This window comes from Pipistrellus hanaki (genome assembly GCF_964339955.1).
Source record: "Pipistrellus hanaki genome assembly, chromosome: 10".
NCBI classification, from domain to species: Eukaryota; Metazoa; Chordata; class Mammalia; order Chiroptera; family Vespertilionidae; genus Pipistrellus; species Pipistrellus hanaki.
The window spans coordinates 69,356,517-69,367,552 of NC_140512.1; positions in this window are offsets into that span (position 1 = coordinate 69,356,517).

The following is an 11,036-nucleotide window of genomic DNA, read 5'->3' on the forward strand; positions in this document are numbered from 1 at the left end:
CATTTACTTACTTGGACTCCCTCCCTCTGGGCTTCAGAGCTGGGTGGCAGCTTTGGGGGATCCAGGGACATACAAGAAGGAACTGAATTGTCTGGCATCAGAGCAGGAACTCGGGCAGCTTTCTCCAAGACAAGGGTACTCACAGGGGGGATTGTTTCTGCTCTGGGACCTCTCCTGTCATAGTGCTGACTGGTAACCACATCTGAGTTTCCATCAGCCTGGCTCATACTATTTGCTGCACTCTGGTGATTCCCTGAAACCCCACCCCAGCCATTGTGTGGCCCCATCCAAGCTGTTTGCTGCAGCTTTTCTATATGAATGTCCTGTCCTAGCTCAGGCTTTAGGCTTTGTTAAAATGTCTCAAACAAGCTGGCATCAGCTGTCATCAGCATGACCCAAACCTATCAACAAAAGGCCCAAGACCTGGCACTAGCACCAACCTGCCTTGCTTTACAGCTTGGCCTTGCTGAGCACTTCCAAGCCCAATACAAGTAGCAGCCATATGTAGACCTCTCTGTAGCTCCTGCTGGGTGGCCCTAAGCAATGGCTGACTTTGCACCTCCTGTGAGGCCCCAGAGCCAGTGCACCTGGGGGACAGCTTCAGATCATATCAGATTATAACTCTACACATCCACAAGCAACATACTCAAGGGACAGACTCAGTGAGCACTTAAGTCCCACTGGAACAATTCCTCTCCATAAGGGTGTCTTCTGCACAGCAGCTCTTCCAGTATAATCACAACTTGTCCTCACAGCCAATTGGCCTGGAGGTCAATTCCTCCCAGTGAGGCCAACTAAAATCAAGGCTCAACTACAAGTAGACTATGCACAAAGCTTACACAGCTGCACACTTAGAGTGCCTAGCTCAGGTGACTGGGGAGGCTGAGCCACTGAGCCCTACACGACATGTATTACACAGGTCATTCTACCAATTCTAGGAGATGTAGTAGATCTACCTAATACATAGAAACAAACACAGGGAAGCAGCCAAAATGTGGAGACAACGAAACATGTCACAAATGAAAGAACAGAAGAAATCTCCAGAAAAAGAACTAAATGAAATGGAAGCCAGGAAACTGTATACAGAGTTCAAAGCCATGGTTATAAGGTTAATCAAGAATCTTATGAGAGCTTCAAGGGACTTAGTGAGACTTTCAAAGATCTTAGTGAGAATGTCAGAGGCATAAAAAAGGACCAGTCAGAGCCAAGACCAGTTTGGCTCAATGGATAGAGCATTGGCTTGGGGACTGAAAGGTCCCGGGTTCGATTCCGGTCAAGGGCATGTACCTTGGTTGCGGGCATATCCCCAGTAGGGGGTGTGCAAGAGGCAGCTGATCGATGTCTATCTCTCATCGATGTTTCTAACTCTCTATCTCTCTCCCTTCCTCTCTGTACAAAATCAATAAAATATATTTAAAAAAAAAAAAAAAAAAAAAAGAACCAGTCAGAAATTAAGAAGACACTAACTAAAATAAAGAATAATTTATAGGAATTCAACAGTAGATTGAGGATTCTGAGATCAAATCAATGATTGGAAAATGAGGAAGGAAAACCACCCAATCAGAAGTACAAAAAGAAGAAAAAAATTTTAAAAATATGAAGATAGTATAAGGAGCCTCTGGGACAACTTGAAGACTACCAACATTTGCATTATGGGGGTACCAGAAGGAGAAGAGAGAGAGCAAGAGAATGAAAACCTATTTGAAGAAATAATGTCAGAAAATTTCCCCTAGTTGGTGAAAGAAACAGACCTACAAATCCATGAAGTGCAGAGTCTGAAACAAGAGGAATCCAAAGAGGCCCACACCAAGACACATCATAATTAAAATGCTAAGGGTTAAAGACAAAGAGAGAACTTTTTTTTTTTTTTTTTTTTAATTTCAGGTGTTTTTTTTTTCTTTAAAAAAAATTTTTTTTTATTGATTTCAGAGAAGAAGGAAGAGAGAGATAGAAATATCAATAATGAGAAAGAATCATTTATTGGCTGCCTCATGCATACCCCCTACTGGGGATCAAGCCTGCAATGTGGGCATGTGCCCTTGGCAGAATTGAACCTGGGACCCTCAGTCCACAGGCCGATGCTCTATCCACTGAGCTAAACCGGCTAGGGCCAAAGAGAGAATCTTAAAAGCAGCAAGAGAAAAGCAGTTGGTTACTTACAAGGGAGCACCCATACAACTGTCAGCTGATTTCTCAACAGAAACTTTGCAGGCCTGACGGGAGTGACAAGAAATATTGAAAGTGATGAGTAGCAAGGATCTACAACCAAGATTACTCTAGCCAGCAAAGCTCTCATTTAGAATTGAAGGTCAGATAAAGAGCTTCACAGACAAGAAAATGCTAAAGAAGTTCATCACCATCAAACCAGTGTCACATGAAATGTTAAAGGGTGGTTTTTAAGAAGAAAAAGAGGAAGAGGAGGAAGAGAAGGAGAAGGAGAAGGAGGAGGAGAATAATAATAATAAGAAGAAGAATCAGTAAAATGGTAATAAATTCATACCTATCAACAATTGAATCTAAAAATCAAAACCAAAAAAGGAGTCTAAGGACAGAATAAACTAATGAATAAAATAGAACCCAGGGTACAGAACACGGAACAAACTGACAAATGGGGGGGGGGGGGCAGGAAGAGATTAACCAAAGATCTTATATGCATACTAGAGGCCCTCAGTCCAGCCTGCACCCTCTCCAAATCTGGGACTCCTTGGGGATATCCATCTGCCCATTTAGGCCTGATCCCACTGGGTGTCAGACATCCCTCTCACAATCCAGGACTTCTGGCTCCCAAACGCTCACCTGCCTGCCTGCCTGATTGCCCCTAACTGCTTCTGCATGCCAGCCTGATCACCCCCTAACCAGTCCCCTGCCAGCCTAATTGACGCCTCACTGCTTCCATGCTGGCCCAATTGCTCCTAACTGCCCTCCTCTGCTGGCCCAATTGCCCCTAACTGTCCTCCTCTGCTGGCCTGGCCACCCCTAACTGCCCTTTCTTGCCAGCCTGGTCGCCCCTAACTGCCCTCCCCTGCCAGCCCAATTGCCCCTAATTGCCCTCCCCTGCTGGTCTGATGGCCCACAACTGTTATCCCGTGGTGGCCATCTTGTGGTGGCCATCTTGTGTCCACATGCGAGTGACCATCTTGTGTGTTGGAGTGATGGTCAATTTGCATATTACCTCTTTATTAGATAGGCTTTGCATTATCTATGGACACAAACAATAGGATGGTGAAGGCCTGGGGTGGAGTGGGAACTGGGTGGACGGGGGCAATAGGAGGGAAAAAGGGGGACATCTTTAATAGTCTCAACAATTAAAAAAAAATTTTTTTTTTAAAGGCAGGATAACAGCCCTGCTGACATGGCTCAGTGGTTGAGCATCAACTTATGAATCAGGAGGTCACAGTTTGATTCTCAGTCAGGGCATATGCCCTGGTTTCAGGCTCAGTCCCTAGTGTGGAGTGTGCAGGAGGCAGCCAATCAATAATTCTCTCTCATCATTGATGTTTCTTTCTCTCTCTCCCTCTCCCTTCCTCTCAGAAATCAATAAAAACAGAATTTTATTTATTTATTATTTTTTTTTTCAATTTTTATTTTTTTTATTTTTTTTATTTTTTATTTTATTTTATTATTTTTTTTAAATCAATCTTTATTGTTCATATTATTACAAAGGTTCCTCATTTCTTCCCCCCTCCACCAGGTTCCCACCCCACCCTCTGCCCCCTCCCATCCCCCATTGTCCTCATCCATAGGTGCCCAGTTTATGTTCAGTCTCTTCCTCCCTCCCTTTCCCCGATAGTAAATCCCTTTTCAGATAGTAAATCTGTTACTTAGCATTTTCTCATATCAATAATACCTCCACATGCCCAATGATACACTTCACACAAAAGACATTTTCAAATAGGTCAACCAGCCTCATCCAGGCCCCAGCCAAGGCACTCACAGATCAACACCCCAGCCCTATACTAACTCAACACATCCAGATCTAAGCCTTCATCACTTGATTCAGCAGACCCTCAAGTTCCCGCAAAAGTTTCCAGCCATGTCTGAGAGGCAGCCGTGGGCAGGTACAGGCGAGGAGCGAGCTGTTTCGGGCCTGGCTGCTCCGGGCCTGGCCTCTGTTGCTCTGGTTCGTTCCACAACCAGCTGCTCCAGGTCTGGTCACTGCCGCTCCCGACCTAGTTGCTCTGGACTTGGCTGTTGCTGCTACAGGCCTGGCCGCACCCGACCCGGCTGCTCTGGACCGGTTGCTCCGGTCCCGGCCGCTCCGGGCCCGGTCGCTCCCAGCCTGTCAGCCGCTGCTCCAGGCCTGGCCGCACCAGACCCGGCTGCTCCGGGCCTGGCCACTCCCAGCCCGGCAGCTGCTGCTCCGGGCCTGGCCACTCCCAGCCTGTCAGCCGCTGCTCCGGGCCTGGCCGCTCCCAGCCCGGCAGCTGCTGCTCCGGGCCTGGCCGCTCCCAGCCCGGCAGCCGCTGCTCCGGGCCTGGCCGCTCCCAGCCTGGCAGCTGCTGCTCCGGGCCTGGCCGCTCCCAGCCTGGCAGCCGCTGCTCCTGGCCTGGCCGCTCCCAGCCTGGCAGCCGCTGCTCCGGGCCTGGCCGCACCAGACCCGGCTGCTCCGGGCCTGGCCGCTCCCAGCCTGGCAGCCGCTGCTCCGGGCCTGGCCGCACCAGACCCGGCTGCTCCTGGCCTGGCCGCTCCCAGCCTGGCAGCTGCTGCTCCGGGCCTGGCCGCACCAGACCCGGCTGCTCCGGGCCTGGCCGCTCCCAGCCTGGCAGCCGCTTCTCCAGGCCTGGCCACTCCCAGCCTGGCAGCCGCTGCTCCGGGCCTGGCCGCACCAGACCCGGCTGCTCCGGGCCTGGCCGCTCCCAGCCTGGCAGCCGCTGCTCCGGGCCTGGCCGCACCAGACCCGGCTGCTCCGGGCCTGGCCGCTCCCAGCCTGGCAGCCGCTGCTCCGGGCCTGGCCGCACCAGACCCGGCTGCTCCTGGCCTGGCCGCTCCCAGCCTGGAAGCCGCTGCTCCGGGCCTGGCCGCACCAGACCCGGCTGCTCCGGGCCTGGCCGCTCCCAGCCTGGCAGCCGCTTCTCCAGGCCTGGCCACTCCCAGCCTGGCAGCCGCTGCTCCGGGCCTGGCCGCACCAGACCCGGCTGCTCCGGGCCTGGCCGCTCCCAGCCTGGCAGCCGCTGCTCCGGGCCTGGCCGCACCAGACCCGGCTGCTCCGGGCCTGGCCGCTCCCAGCCTGGCAGCTGCTTCTCCAGGCCTGGCCACTCCCAGCCTGGCAGCCACTGCTCCGGGCCTGGCCGCACCAGACCCGGCTGCTCCGGGCCTGGCCGCTCCCAGCCTGGCAGCCGCTGCTACTAGCCTGGCCGCTCCCAGCCTGGCAGCCGCTGCTCCTGGCCTGGCCGCACCAGACCCGGCTGCTCCGGGCCTGGCCGCTCCCAGCCTGGCAGCTGCTGCTCCGGGCCTGGCTGCTCCCAGCCTGGCAGCTGTTGCTCTGGGCCTGGCCGCTCCCAGCCTGGCAGCCGCTGCTACAGGCCTGGCCACACCAGACCCGGCTGCTCCGGACCTGGCTGCTCCCAGCCTGGCAGCTGCTGCTCCGGGCCTGGCCGCTCCTAGCCTGGCAGCCGCTGCTCCAGGCCTGGCCACACCAGACCCGGCTGCTCCGGGCCTGGCCGCTCCCAGCCTGACCGCTGCTGCTCCGGGCCTGGCCGCTCCCAGCCTGGATGCTCCGGGCTTGGCTACTGCTGTTCTGGGCCTGGCTGCTCCCAACCCGGCTGCTCTGGGCCCGGCTTCTCCGGGCCCAGCCACTCCATGTCTGGGTGTTCCTGGACTGGCCACCCTGGGCTTGGCCGCCTCTGCCTCAGGCCTGGCTGCCACTGCCCCAGGTCTGGCTGCTCCAGTGCTGGCCGTTGATGCTCTTGTTCTGGCTGCTGCTGCTCTGGGGCCTGGCCACTGCTGCTCCGGGCCCAGCTGCCACTGCCTTGTGCCTGGCCACTCTAGGCCTGGTCGCCGCTGTTCCAACATTCTGTCCCTTTTTTCTCTTTTTTTTTTTCTTTTTTAAAAAAAAAACCAAACGCATTTATGTTGCAATGTTGGCTGGTGCGTTGAGTTCTCACTTAGTCTTTGATTTTTCAAGATCTTCTTTGTATTCTTTCTTAAGTAATTTTACTATCATTCGCTCTCACTTGATTTCTTCACATTGAGAACTTCTTTGGTTTCTTCCTCCTTGTCCTGGGAGCTCAGCAGGTTGGCCTGTGGCACCCCTTTGTTCTCCGAGGGCTCCCGCGCTGCTCCAGCCTGTTGCCGGGGTCGGTGGCGCCGCCCAGGAAGCAGCCCCCGTCCTTGGCTCTGTTCCCCGCGCTCAGCAGTCGAAGGCTCAGGGGCACCCCCCCCCCTGGGGGCCCCGTCGCCCGGCTCCTTGCTGGCGCCCGGCTGGCCGGTGTCCGGCAGGGGCTCCTGCTCCCTGTCGCATTCCTCCAGTCTGGAGCTTTCTTTCTCCCTCCCACTAGGGGAGTCCAGGATCAGAGTCAACAGACTGTCCTCTGCGCACAGTGTGCGCGACTCCGGGGGCTCGGCCTTTCGCCGCGCTCCCAGTACTCCACCTCACAGCTCCGCTCCCAGTACTCCACCTCACAGCTCCGTCTCCCCCTGCCCGAGCCTGGGTCCCCAGGGACTGGCCCAGACCTGGAGTTCGGGGCGGTCCGGACTGAGGCTCAGAGCTGCCGCCGGAGGCTTTGTTTCTTCCGGCTAGGGTAATCCAGCATCAGAGTCAACATTCAGTTCTCTGCGCGCGACTCCGGGGCCCCGCCTTTCGCCGTCCCCCGGGATTGTCTCCCCCTGCCGGAGCCTGGGTCCCCAGGGTCTGGCCCATAACTTGGGGCTCAGTGCTGCCGGTTCGGGGGTTCAGCCCAGGCTGGGGGTTCTATTTCCTTCCTGCTAAGGAACGCCGGGCAGCACCCAGCCCTCTCCTCCTCTCCGGCTGCGACCTCTCCGCGCGCGAGTGCGTGCGAGCGCGCCGCATGTCTCCGTACCTTAGGCTTTTTTTCAGCTCCTCTGATTTTCCTTCTGGTTTTCTCCCTCCTTCCTATTGTAGAGTTTTCAGTCAGTCGACTACCTGTAGCTCTGGGCAATGTCCACTCTACATTTTAGTTGTATTCCCTTGAAATTGTTGTGAGCTGCTGCGGCTAGGTGTCTACCCGAGCAGCCATCTTGGATCCTCCTCAAAAACAGAATTTTAAAAATAAATAAAATAAAAATAAGGAGGCAGGGTAACAAAATTTCCTCTCTGCTTGCCTGTGGGAGCTGGGACATGGTCTGCTCCTGCCTTGACCTGGGACTTACACCATCGTCTCTCCTGGACCTCTAGCTTGCCAATTGTAGTTTGTGGGATTTCCCCATAATCATATACATGGTGTCCCCCAAAAAATATATACACACATTAAGCCCATTATTAATTCCAATGGGTTAATCTGCAGAGAACTGAGCAATCAGCTGTGAACGTGTTTGGGGACATCCTGTGTACATCCAGCATCCCACGGAAACCACAACATGCCTCCTGAGCCTGGGATCTCTGAGTTCAGGCTTCTGGTGAATCTGTGCAGGTCCCCTCTCCACACCTCGGAAGCACCTGTGGAGGCGAGCCGGGGCTCCAGTCTCTCGGGTTCCACTGAGTCTCTCTGGTCCAAGCAGCCAAGGGGAGGTGTGGAGAATCCGTCCCCCCGGTTCTGGGATGCTCTTTGCTCTTCCAACTGTAACAATCCTACCAGGAAAGTGCCGAAGGAGGAACTGGAGAAGTGTGCTGGTAGAAGGATAGTGATGAGGGACTTCCTCACCCCCCTGCTCCTTCAGCATAGGAATCCTTTCAATAAGTAGATGGGCGTGCCTTCTGGTCATCAAGATTCCGGTTTACTGGCCCCTCAGCCTCAGCAAGCCTTGCTCAAGGGACACAGCACCCCCTAGTGGTCCCTGTGGGAAAGTGACTCATCAGTGGGGAGCGGGCAGGAGCAGGAAAAGAACCGAACAGGAAGTATCTCTTAGGTGGTTGACAGCCCTTGGAGGGGCCCTATGTCTTTGTCTTTCTAAATTTTTAAACCTTTTCTTATAAAAAAAATTTAAACATAAACACAGCTGACTGGTGAGTCTAATGAAACCCCATGCACCCAACACCCAGCTTTAACAAGTCACACCAGTCGTGTCATCATCTATGTTGCTACCCAACTCCTCCTTTCTTGTATTATCTATAATAATAAAAGCATAATATGCTAATTAGACTGGACAGCTGAACAACCTTTGAATGTCATTCCAGACGTCCTTCCAGATGAAGCCAGAGGCGGAGGCGGAGGCAGAGACAATTAGGGGCAATCAGACAGCAGGCAAAAGGGTTAGGCATGATCAGGCAGGCAGGCAGAAGCAGTTAGGGGTGATCAGACAGGCAGGCAGAGTGGTTAGGGGTGATCATGCAGGCAGGCAGAGGTGGTTAGGGGTGATCAAGCAGGCAGATAGGTGAGCAGTTAGGAGCCAGCAGTCCTGTATTGCAAGAGGGTGCAGGCCAGGCTGAGGGACCCCCTGGAGTGCACAGATTTCATGCACCAGGCCTCTAGTCTATACCTATATATCTATATATATATATGTATGTATATATATAAAAGCCCAGTGACTGAAGGGTAGAACCACCAGAACAACCAGTTGACCAGTCACGATGACGCACACTGACCACCCCTCAACACAGGAGCTGCCCCCTGGTGGTCAATGCACTCCCACAGTGGGACCACCACTCAGCTGACTGGGCTGATCCCCACAGGCCATGCCCCACCACCAGTGCACAAATCCGTGCATCAGGTCTCTAGTCTTAACGAAAATCCCTTATTCCTGGAGTCCACTAGTGTTAATAAATGAGGTCCTTTTCTCTAAAAAAAAAAAAAGAAAAAGAAAGGAAGAAAGAAAGAAAGAAAACCCTGGACATAATATTATTTCATTTATAAATATTTCGATGTGTAAAATACTTTTACTTTTTTATTTAAAAAAATATTTTTTCTTTTCTTTAAAAAAAACATATTTATTAATTTCAGAGAGGAAGGGAGAGGGAATGAGAGCTAGAAACATCAATGATAGGAGAGAATCATTGATTGGCTGCCTCCTGCACGCCCCCTACTGGGGATCAAGCCTGCAACACGGGCATGTCCCCTTGGCTGGAATCAAACCTGAGACCCTTCAGTCCGCAGGCCAATGCTCTATCCACTGAGCCAAACCAGCTAGGGCAAATATTTTTAAATAATTTAAAATATGAAAGATAGAATATTTTAAAGCTTAAAATATTTCCATAAAATATATTTAAATGCAAAATATATTTAAATATACATAATATCTATAATAATAAAAGCATAATATGCTAATTAGACTGGGCAGCTGAGCGACCTTCCAAACGACCTTCCAGATGAAGCCAGGGCTGCGAGGGCCAAGGCAAGTCACCACAGCTAGGAGAGAGAGCCGAACCCCTTGCACGAATTTTGTGCATCGGGCCACTAGTATAGATAGAAAACACTTACCTTTTCATTAAAAATATATAACCACAACACCATAACCCATCTAAAAAAGTAGCAATACCTTCTCAATTTCATCAAATATCCAGGTTTTAAATGTCTTATTAATATCATTTTATTATTTTTAAAAAATATATTTTATTGATTTTTTACAGAGAGGAAGGGAGAGGGATAGAGAGCTAGAAACATCGATGAGAGAGTCATCGATCAGCTGCCTCTTGCACACCCCCTACTGGGGATGTGCCCGCAATCAAGGTACATGCCCTTGACGGGAATCAAACCTGGGACCTTTCAGTCCACAGGCCGACTCTCTATCCACTGAGCCAAACCGGTTTCTGCTATTAATATCATTTTAAAATATCTTGCTTATTTGAATGAAAATAAAGTTCACAAGTTAAGTCTCTTATCCTAGAGGTTTCTTGGCTCTGTGTGCACACCTGTGTGCGTGCTGGGCGTGTGCATGAGTGTGAGTGCAGGTGCTTGGGGAGGAACCAGGCTTTTTTCTGTAGGTTTCCAGCAGCCTGGATCTTGCCGGCTGCCCCACTGTGGTGCAGAGCTGCGCCGCCCCCCCCCCCCCCCCCCCCCCCCGCCAGGAGGCACACGGGGCCTGGTTTTTGTCTTGGTGATGGTGATACCGTAGCAATGGCTGATCAATGAGTCATTAATTCCGTGTTTGATCCCAGCTGGTTCCTCTTTCTGGCCTGGTTTTGGGGATACGGGACAAGGATCAGACAGATTTCTCAGTGTCCTCTCCCGAAACTCCACTGTGGTTTCCCCAGACCTGCCCATGGGGTTCAACCTGGATGTTCCCTGAGCTGGTGACAGTGAACACCTGTGGTGAGAAGGCCCGGTGAGGGATGCGGGAGGTTTCCCTTGCTCGGCAGGCTGTCCCTGCGGGGAGCCTGGGCTCAGGTGCTCTCCGAGGACTCCTGACCTAGGCCGGCCGGCCCTGAGGGAAACACCTTCCCTGCGGGGAGCCTGGGCTCAGCAGTGCTCTCCGAGGACTCCTGACCTAGGCCGCCCGGCCCTGAGGGAAATACCTTCCCTGCGGGGAGCTCTCAGCACCTCTCAGCTCCCGTGGTCACTGAGCAAGCCCAGAGCCGCACGCTGTTCTGACGGCAGCCCCGGAGAGACTGCGGCACGAGGGAGTGGGAGCGGGTTTTCCAGCCGGCAGACCAGTGTTCAGAGCGGCTTTGCCACTGCATCAGCTGTGTGACCTCAGCAAAGGGCTTAGCTCCCCGTGGGAGGCTGCTGCTGGCCCTGAAGAAATCAGGGCCTGCTCAACGGGACCTGCAAACGCTACTGGCTTCGGGAAAGGGCTTCAGATGTGATCGAGGATCTTGATATGGAGACACGGTCCTGGATGAGCCGAGGCCCTAAATGCAGTCAAAATGCCTTTCACAGGGAGAGGCAGAGGAGACGACCCCACCCCCAGGAGAAGGTGCTGTGAAGACGGGGCTGAGACACTGGAAGACGCTGGCCTTGAGGACTGGAGCGACAGGGCCACAG